This window comes from Engraulis encrasicolus, chromosome 5 (genome assembly GCF_034702125.1).
Source record: "Engraulis encrasicolus isolate BLACKSEA-1 chromosome 5, IST_EnEncr_1.0, whole genome shotgun sequence".
Lineage (NCBI taxonomy): Eukaryota > Metazoa > Chordata > Actinopteri > Clupeiformes > Engraulidae > Engraulis > Engraulis encrasicolus.
In genome coordinates, this window is record NC_085861.1 from 23,934,692 (window position 1) to 23,944,095 (window position 9,404).

The following is a 9,404-nucleotide window of genomic DNA, read 5'->3' on the forward strand; positions in this document are numbered from 1 at the left end:
CTGTCTGCGACAGTCATTAAGGGGCATTATTTCGGCGTTGGCACGTGATAGGTCGGTTTCTCGTCGCACCTGGACGGACCTCCACACCATCCCTCTAGCCAGCCAGCCAGAGTCAGCAAGCCCATCATACAGCCCGTCCAGCCGGCCAACCTCCAACCCAGCTGTCACCCTCCAGACAGCCGCCACGTAATTGGCTCTTCCGTCAGATATATATTTGCCCTCTTGATCGTAAACACTGAAATTAGAACAGATCTTTTAAAAGCCCACTTGGATCCATAGCGGAAGAGTTGGTGGGTGGGGGGTGGGGGGGTCTTTTTAATTGATATTGCTGTTTTTATGGCTCGCTAATGCCCGGTCTAATACTCGATCTGTCACTTGATGTTTGTGGGCTTAGCCCGAAGCCCAATATATTATACCTGCTCCTCCACCACCACCACCACCCTCCGCCCCAACCCACCCCACCACTCCACTCAACCTCCACTCAACCTCGACGGGGATAAATCACCTCCAACAGACACCTATCCTGTATCAATATTATTGGAGCGAAACACATTAGGGTGACGTGTGTGGGAGCGAGCGTGTGTGCCTTCATGTGTGCGCCTGTGTGTGTGCGAAAGAGAGAGAGAGAGAGCGAGAGACAGAGAGCGAGACAGAGCGAAAGAATGGTGAAAAGACGGAGAAAGAGCAAAACGAATAGAAGAGAGAAGAGAAAAAAGAAAGCAGGCAGAAAGGAAAAGAAAGGACGGCGAGTATGGCAAGCCGCCAGCAGCCAGCAGCCTAGCATCTGTCCCTTTGTAACATTAGCCAGAAATGTATTTTTCATGTGTTACAGGATTGCCTTCCCCTATTAATGGGGATTGGAACATCATGTCTGGGGATATTTTTGGGCCAGTGTTTTTGTGCCGACGACTGGCCCTCTCGTCGTGTGTGTGAGTGTGTGTGTGTGTGTGTGTGTGTGTGTGTGTGGGTGTGTGTGAGTGTGTGCGTGCGTGTGTCCGTGCGTCCGTACATAAGCATCTTTCCTCAGTGTCTGCTCATTCACCACAGCTGTGAGGTGTTGTGTACTGTTGAGTAGTGTGTGTGGGTAATCTGATGAGCCATGCAAACAGATTGATTGAGGGATAATTGCAGCAAACATAGAAAGTCACATTTTCCCCCAGGTTTCACCTCTCTTTCTCTCTCTGTCTGAGTTCTGTCTATCTCTCTGTCTGCCGCTCTTTCTCTCCCTCTCTATCTGTCTATCTCTCTTGATACCTATCTCTCCCTGTGCCTCTGTCCCCTCCATCTCTACCTCTCTGCCTCTCTCTCTCTCTCTGTCTCTCTCTCTCTCTCTCTCTCTCTCTCTCTTCCTGGGCTTTATGTACTTTCGATTCTCACCCTGTTTGAAATTCTGACCCTCCCCCTCCATTGCCTACCCTTCCTCTCCTTGTCTCCTCTCCTCTCCTCTCTTCTCCTCTCCTCTCCTCTGCTCTACTCTACTCTCCTCTCCTGCTCCCTTCTTTACCGCCCTCCCCGTTCCCTCTTTCTCTCACACACATTTTCTCTCCCGCTTCTAGACGTGCGCGCGCGCACACACACAAACACACACACACACACACACACACACACACACACACACACACACACACACACACACACACACACACACACACACACACACACACACACTCTCTCTCTCTCTCTCTCTCTCTCTCTCTCTCTCTCTCTCTCTCTCACACACACACACACACACACAGTTACTGCACGAGCACACAGACGGCAAAAGAGGAGATGGGGTGGGGGTGAATGGGTGCGTGTGTGGGGGGTGGGTGGGTAGCGTGGTGGTGTGAGGGGGTAACAGAGACGTGATGCTTGGAAAACGTGTGTGAGAGAGAGAGAGAGAGAGAGAGAGAGAGAGAGAGAGGGAGGGAGAGTTTGAGATTAGGGACAGGGCATGCAAAAGTGAGAGAGAAAGATGCTGAGAGCGGAGAGATGAGGAAAGAGGGAGAGATGAGGAAAGAGGGAGAGAGAGGGAAAGAGCGAGAAAGAGAGGAAGCTGTGAGCATGGGACCATGATGGTGAGAGGGAGGGAAAGAAAAGGAGAGAAGAGGTGTGTGAACGTGAGTGAGTGAGAGAGACAGAGAGAGTCAGTGTGTGCGTGTGTGTGTGTGTGTGTGTGTGTGCGTGTGTGTGAGTGAGAGGGAGAGAGCGAGAGGTGGGGAGAGAGTGTGTGTGTTTGTGTACTTTGTGCGTCTGCGCACGACGTGCAGACACATCTCATGGTGTGAGCGCGCACGTACGCAAGTGTGTGTGAGTGTGAGAGACAGAGCATGCGTCTCCGTATCCGTGTGTGTGAGTGAGAGTGTGAGAGTGTCTGACGGTGAGGACAGGGGCTGTGAAGAAGGCTCGGCTGTGCTGTGCAGCGCTGTGCTGCTGGTGGCGGCGGAGGTGGCGGTGAAGTGATGGGGGAAGGTAGGTGCAGAATCAATAGCCTTGTCTTTAATGTACCTGCCGATGGGGCTGGCTGGCTGGCTGACTGGGGCTGGGCTGGGCTGGGCTGGGCTGGGCTGGGCTGGGCTGGCGAGCTGTCTGGGACCAGCCGTTGCTACTTATTCGAGTCGCCGGTGAGGAGAAGAGGAGAGGGGAGGTAAGGAGAGGATGGAGGAGATGAGAGGGGAGCAGAGGAGAGCAGAAAAGAGGAGAGGAGAGGAGTGGGGAGGAGCGGAGAGGAGAGGAGAAGAGAAGAGAGGAGAGGAGAGGGGAGGAGAGAAGAAGAGAAGAGAGGAGAGGAGAGGGGAGGAGAGGAGAAGAGAATAGAGGAGAGGGGAGGAGAGGTAGCTGAGGCAGCAGCGACAGGCGGCAGGCAGCAGCACTGGAGTCTGGCTGCTTTTTTTTTACTCTTCCCCCCTCTGACTGTTAGCAACAGAAAGGAAGTCAGAGAGGAAGGAGGAAGAGAAACGGAGGAAGAGACGGATGCAAACGAAATCTATAGTTTTTTTTCATTCTTGTCACTAGTCTTTCTCTTCCTCTTCCTCCCAGCCCGAGGAAGGAAGGAGGAGGAGGAGGAGGAGGAGGTAGACATTCGCTGACTTGTCCACTTCCACGGGCTGCAGACTAAATGGGGAAGTAGGGGGATGCTCCACTGGGCTTTGGACTCGTCCTTTCTTCCCCCCTTCTTCTCTTCCTCCTCCTCCTCCTCCTCCTCCTCCTCGACCATGCTCCCGTTTTTCACCAGGTTTCTTTCTTCCTGTCTCGTGTGTCTGGCATGTTAAGCGATGCATGTGCATGTGCTTGTACTAGTGTGTGTGTGTGTGTGCACATGTGTGCACTTCATGTTCCCAGCAAAGCCGGCAGCACAGAACTGCTGCACGAGCGAGCGGTAGTCTTTTACAAAGCGAAGCATTTTGAAATGCAGTTTGTCAACTGATTAAGCGATACGGTTGATTGATCATTTGTAACGTTTTTGTGTTTTTTTCCCCACCCTCTTTCTGCCATAGATTTCAAATCTGGCTTTCCCCCCATGAGGAAGCCTGCTGCATGCTATCGGTTCTCCCTCCTGCACTTTGAGACCAGACCACCGTGTCTTCGCTGAACAAAAGGAGCTTGCAAAATGAGGAAGAGGACACATCGTTTTTTTTCCCCTGGGCAACATGAAACAATGGCGCAAGTACAGTCGATTTCATTCCAATGAGTGTTTTTTGGGTTGACGGATATGCCTTCTTACTGTGTGCCCGCACTGTTGTCAGGTTTTCTTGATTTTTTTTGTTTGTTCTTGAGCTTGCAGTCTAGGAAGGGGGGGGGGGGTGGTGTGAATGATTATCTAATGAGAAGCTGACTGCCCGGTTTAACAGATCCACTCTGACGGATGGTGGTGTGTCTGTGTCTGCAAGGTGTGTGCTTTGCCGAATGAGCTGGATGACTGAACTTTTTTTCTTTTTTGCTGCAGGCATATACATAATTGATCACAACAAAATGTTAGCAAAGCCTTCAGTCAAAACTACAAGGAGTCATCGACATGATGGTGGCAGGCAACTTCATCAAGTTGCGTGAATAATTCATTTAAAACGTGGAAAAGAAAACCGTTATGTGATGCACTTTTGGAAAGGGTCTTTTTTTTTTACTTGGATTGGACTGCTGCTACCGGCCAGGCCACTGCACAGCCATCTGCAGTCCAACCGTTGTGTGCTGTGATTTTCGCAATATGGTGTAGGTGACATTTTTTATTGCGATTTTCCACACAAAATGACAGGTGTCTAGTTTTTTTTTTTCACTGTCAAGTCTAGTGTTCTGTTATGAGCAGCGGCAGGTGTCTGCCAGAAGGTGGCGTGCTCTTGCGGTTTCATTGTGTCGCAACTATATTCCTTTTGCTTGTCTTTGCGTTAGATTCGATTAAACTTTACGCTTCCAAATTTATGCACAATGCAGAATGTTACAGCAAGTCCCATGTTGACCAATGTAAAGTGTTTAAGGTGCCTTTTTGATGTCTTTCCAACGACGGTTTCTGTCTTCACAGGTGGATGCGGACCTCCCTTTATTTATTTATTTATTTGTTTATTTATTTATTTATTTATTTATTTGGGGGGAAAGGGGGAGGGAGGGTGGAGGAGAGAGAGGGGGTCCTGCAGGTTCTCCATCTTGCCTTGTCCTGACTTCACCTGGCGCATTGGAATGTGTCAATCAGAGACACATGACTTGGCATTGAGAGTCAGACATCGAGAGATGTTGTTGAGCAGTCTGCCTTTCGATTTTTCAACAACGAGGAAACCAAACAAAGAAATTCCGCTTGTTGAATCATTGAATGAGGGTTATAATCCATGTATTACCTGTGGAAAATATTCGGTAACAAGGGACATCGAGCAAGAAGACCAAAAACAGACAAGGGGAGAAATTCGAAGTGCCATGTAAGAAGGCGTGATACCAAAAAAAAACTTGTACGCATTGCTCGAGAGAGACGGATCGGCAAGCATCTCTGCACCATCATGCCATATTGCGGAGAAATGCATGTCATTTTACCATCCATTGGGTCGTGTGGACTCACTCGTATGGTGGCATCTTGTGCCTGTGAGAGATTATCATGTTGTGCGTATCACTTATTGTGACATGTATTGGCAGCACGTAGCACAGATTTTTGCAGTTGGATATTTAGAAATCTGCTTCTCACAGGACTTAGTGCTGAGTGGAAAAATTATATTTCTGCCTCGTAATGTCCACCGTTCCACCAGTTGAATGGCGTAATAGTCATTGATAAGGCGTTACTACCATAGTGCCACACTACTACTACACTTCGACAGCACAGAAGCTTTAGTAACACCTTACAACTTGGCCATTGCCATTATGGAAACAACATATGTACAACTTGCTTAAGTGATTTTTGTAATTTACATGATTAAGTGACGTAGATGATTTACATGGTGAAAAAATGTTGTTTTTTTATGTTGACTTTAAAAGGATGGGCTTTCAAACTTTCAGGTTGTCAGTGTGTGCCTCTGTCCCTGAGACCCTTAACCTGTGAAGTCATAACCGGTCACAGGTGAGGTCCTCAGGAAAAGAGTTTCATGCCTTTCTCCTGCGGGTAGAGCTGTGCACGTGTGTGTGTGTGTGTGTGTGTGTGTGTATGTGCGTGTGCGTGTGCGTGTGCGTGCGTGCATGCGACTGATGTGTGTGTGTTTGTATGTGTGTCTGTGTGTGCGTGTGTGTGTCTGTGTGTGCGTGTGTGCAGGTGTGTGTGAGTGCATATGTGCGTGTGTGCGAGTTTAGATTCATGTTAGAGGGTTTTTACCTCTGCCTTCGCCTTTATGAACCTCCCTAAGACAGAGAGAGAGAGTTCATCTGTGGCCTTCTTTTCTCTTAAACCACCAGCCAATAAAGTGTGCTGATGACCTTTTGCTAGAACTGCTGATCTGGCCAAAAAGAAAAAAAGAGCTACGCGCCCGCCGATTGAAACGATACGCCCTAATGAATATTCATCACCACGGTTACGAGTCCTTCATCAGACATTATGTGAGCAAAGGCAGAGAGATGAAAAAAAAGGGAGAGGAGAGGAGGGAGAAAGAGAAGGAGGGAAAAAAGAGAAAGCTGGGTTGAAAGGCTAAATGAAGAAGGACAAGACCTCCGAGGGGAAGAGGGTTGAGATGCTAGGGCAGGGATGTCAAACTCAGGCCTGGGGGCCAAATCTGGCCCGCGGAGCCATTTTATTTGGCCCGAGAGAACATTTCAAATGTGTATTAGGCTACAGTTGGCCCACATACCACTAATGTATAGCGTAACAAGACGTGAACATAAAATTTGGTTTGTCACAGGACGTTCAGACACATTTGAATTACTATATATGATGGGAAAGTGAAATTTAACTATGAGTATGAAGTGCATGTACGCACAATTTTAGTCCCTTTTTAAAAATAAATGTTGAGTTCAGCCCGTGCCTTTGTTCCAGATTTTGATTTTGGCCCTCAAATTGAGTTTGACACCCCTGGATTGCACAGGGCGAAAGAGAAAGAAGAAGAAGAAGAAGGAGGAGGAGGAGGAGAAGGAGAAGAGTGTTTTTGACTTAAGGGGGCATGCCCTTTCGGCTGTCTTTGTTGTCCTCAACTCTGAGAGACGTAAAGAGAAGGCAGCCAAGGCCAGTGACCCCGACATGCACTCTTCACCAAGAGACGAGGCGAGACGAGGCGAGACGAGGCGAGACGAGGCGAGACGAGGCGAGACGAGGCGAGACGAGGCGAGACGCCTCTCACTCTTCCATCTTCAGTCTCATGGAGCTCAACTCCCTCCATTGTGATTTGTCTTGTTTTGACGCTTCAAATAAAGATGTCTGTCTCTCTTCAAAGGAATGTCTCATTTATTAATGCAATGTTTAAAATGCAGCGTGTGCTTATGTTCTTACTCGTGTGTGTGTGTGTGTGTGTGTGTGTGTGTGTGTGTGTGTGTGTGTGTGTGTGTGTGTGTGTGTGTGTGTGTGTGTGTGCGTGTGTGTGTGTGTGTGTGTGTGTGTGTGAGAGAGAGAGAGAGAGAGAGAGAGAGAGAGAGAGAGAGAGAGATAGAGAAAGAAAGAGAGAAAGAAATAAAGAAAGAAACAGAAAAACAGTAATAAAACAGACAGAGAAAGAGAGAGGGGGTACATGGCTTAATTTCACATTGCGGGGTGTAACAGGAGGAAGCCCCGAGCGTCTTGCTGTGCCGAGGAGAAGAGAAGGGAAGAGAAGAGAGTATAGAGTGTAGCCTACGTAGATAGCTGGTCCAAAGGCAGAGCTGGGAACAGTGTTGCCAGATTGGGTGGTTTCCCGCTCAATTGGGCTGCTTGGGATAGCCATCTGTGGGTAAAAACTAGAAAAATCGTTCATTTGGTGTTTTTTACTGCAGTTTTATGCCCATAGAAACCAATGCAATTTGTTGAAATTGGGTGGAATTTAGCGGCCCCAGGCGTTTTTTGAGCACCTTTTTGGGAGAGATTTGATCAGACACATCTGGCAACACTGGCTGGGAATCCAATCAGGGCCCCCACATGCCTGCACACCCACGGACTTTATTACAGAACCCTCCGTCTCTTATAGGGACTCCTGAAGCTGTTAACGAACATTAAGATCTCATTAGCAATGCAAGCTACCCCGCCACAGTCCGCCGCGCACAGCGCACATCTCATATCCCCTCGTCGGGAGCCATTGGCGGGAAAAAATGCAATCTGCTCTTCTCTGTTTTTTTTATTCTATAACCTCTTCATTTTAACTTTAAGAGTGTGGGTTTTGAACATTCTACTAAAAGAATGTGTTCTATAAGAATGCAAGATTCTAAAATTCCAAATTGTATGGCGCTCAGAATTCTATTGAACTTTCACTGCCCGAACATTACCATCACACCGGTGTGACGATGCACTCTTAAAGGTTTTAATGTTTAAATGAGAGCGGTTCCTATAGCATGCCGCTCACTGTTCCCAAGTTTAAGGATGTCATGGTGACCGAAAGGTGATAGGTCAACTTCATTGCATTCCGTGTTTTTATTCTGTGTGCTGGATTCCACGTCACTATGGAAAGCAGCAGTGCCTGTATCCCAGTCATAAACCCATGACCCAATGCGACCCAGCCCCCCCCTCCTTTCGTAACTGTCCTTTTAGAGCAGGTTGGTAAGCCCATTTGCGGAATAATACGCCAGTAATGAAGACTTATGGCAGACCGCATGAACTCCGGCGCATACTACCCACTCTGCAACGGGAGGCTTCTCAGACGAGGGCCAAAGGGGGCGGGAGCGGTGTGGAAGTGGTGGTGGTGGCAGTGGTGCTCTGAGTGGGGGGCGGGGGGGCGGAGTTCATGGGGTTGCTAGCCCTCTGCTTGGCTCCAGGGCGCTTGAGTGGCAGCCGGCCTGTCCAACGGGACGGATGGGTCTGTGACCGTGGCAGGCCAGGAGCGGGCCTCTTGCACAATATTGATTGGCTTGTCTTTGTGGAGACAGATGAATGCATTAGCCAGTCGGCCAGCCCGCCCTGCCACTGGAAATATATTAACTTGGTGTATTAGGCACCCTGTCTGGTTACCATGACGACGCGCAGAGAGAGAGAGAGAGAGAGAGGGAGCGGGAGAGGGAGGGACAGAGGCAAGGAGGTAGGGAGGGCAAGAGTGAGGAGGGGTGTTGTGGGGAATTGCTCGTGGGGGATGGGGGGAGGGGTAGAGGATACGGGATGCTGGGAGACTTAGGGCTTGATTGGTACTCTCTCTCTCTCTCTCTCTCTCTCTCTCTCTCTCTCTCTCTCTCTCTCTCTCTCTCTCTCACACACACACACACTTACTCACACAACCACACACGCACACACATACACACACAGACTCACTGGTGTGATTTTCTGTCTCACAAGCCCACTGTGCCTCTGTAGTATAACCTTTTTTTATTCTCTGTGCCTTTAATAGCTCTCTCTGTTTTGCATCTTTAATTACAATTTGTCACCTCCCGCTCTTCATTATTATCCTGTTCATTTGAGTGTTTTGTGTGAATGCAGCGCAATGCATGTCTTTCTCTGCCTTTTGCCTTCCTTCTCTGTTCTATCTTTTCTATCTATCTCTCTCATTCGCTCTCTCTCATTTTCTCTCTCTCTCTCATTCTCTCTCTCTCATTCTCTCTCTCGCTCTTTGCCTTCTTTTCGTCTCTCTATCTCATTAATTGTTTTTCTTTTTCTTTTTATAGTGCATTTGTGACCTATTCAATCCTCTCTCTCTCTCTCTCTCTCTCTCTCTCTCTCTCTCTCTCTCTCTCTCTCTCTCTCTCTGTAAGAATAAAAAAACACAAATGCACACAAACACACGATTGCACACACCCACTAATTTGATCATCATTTCAGCTCATTTAATTTTTACCCGTTCCTCTCAATCACCCGTTCTCTCTCTATCTCTCTCTCTTTCTCTTCTCTTTTTTTTCCGCCCCTCTTCTCTCCTCCCTTACTC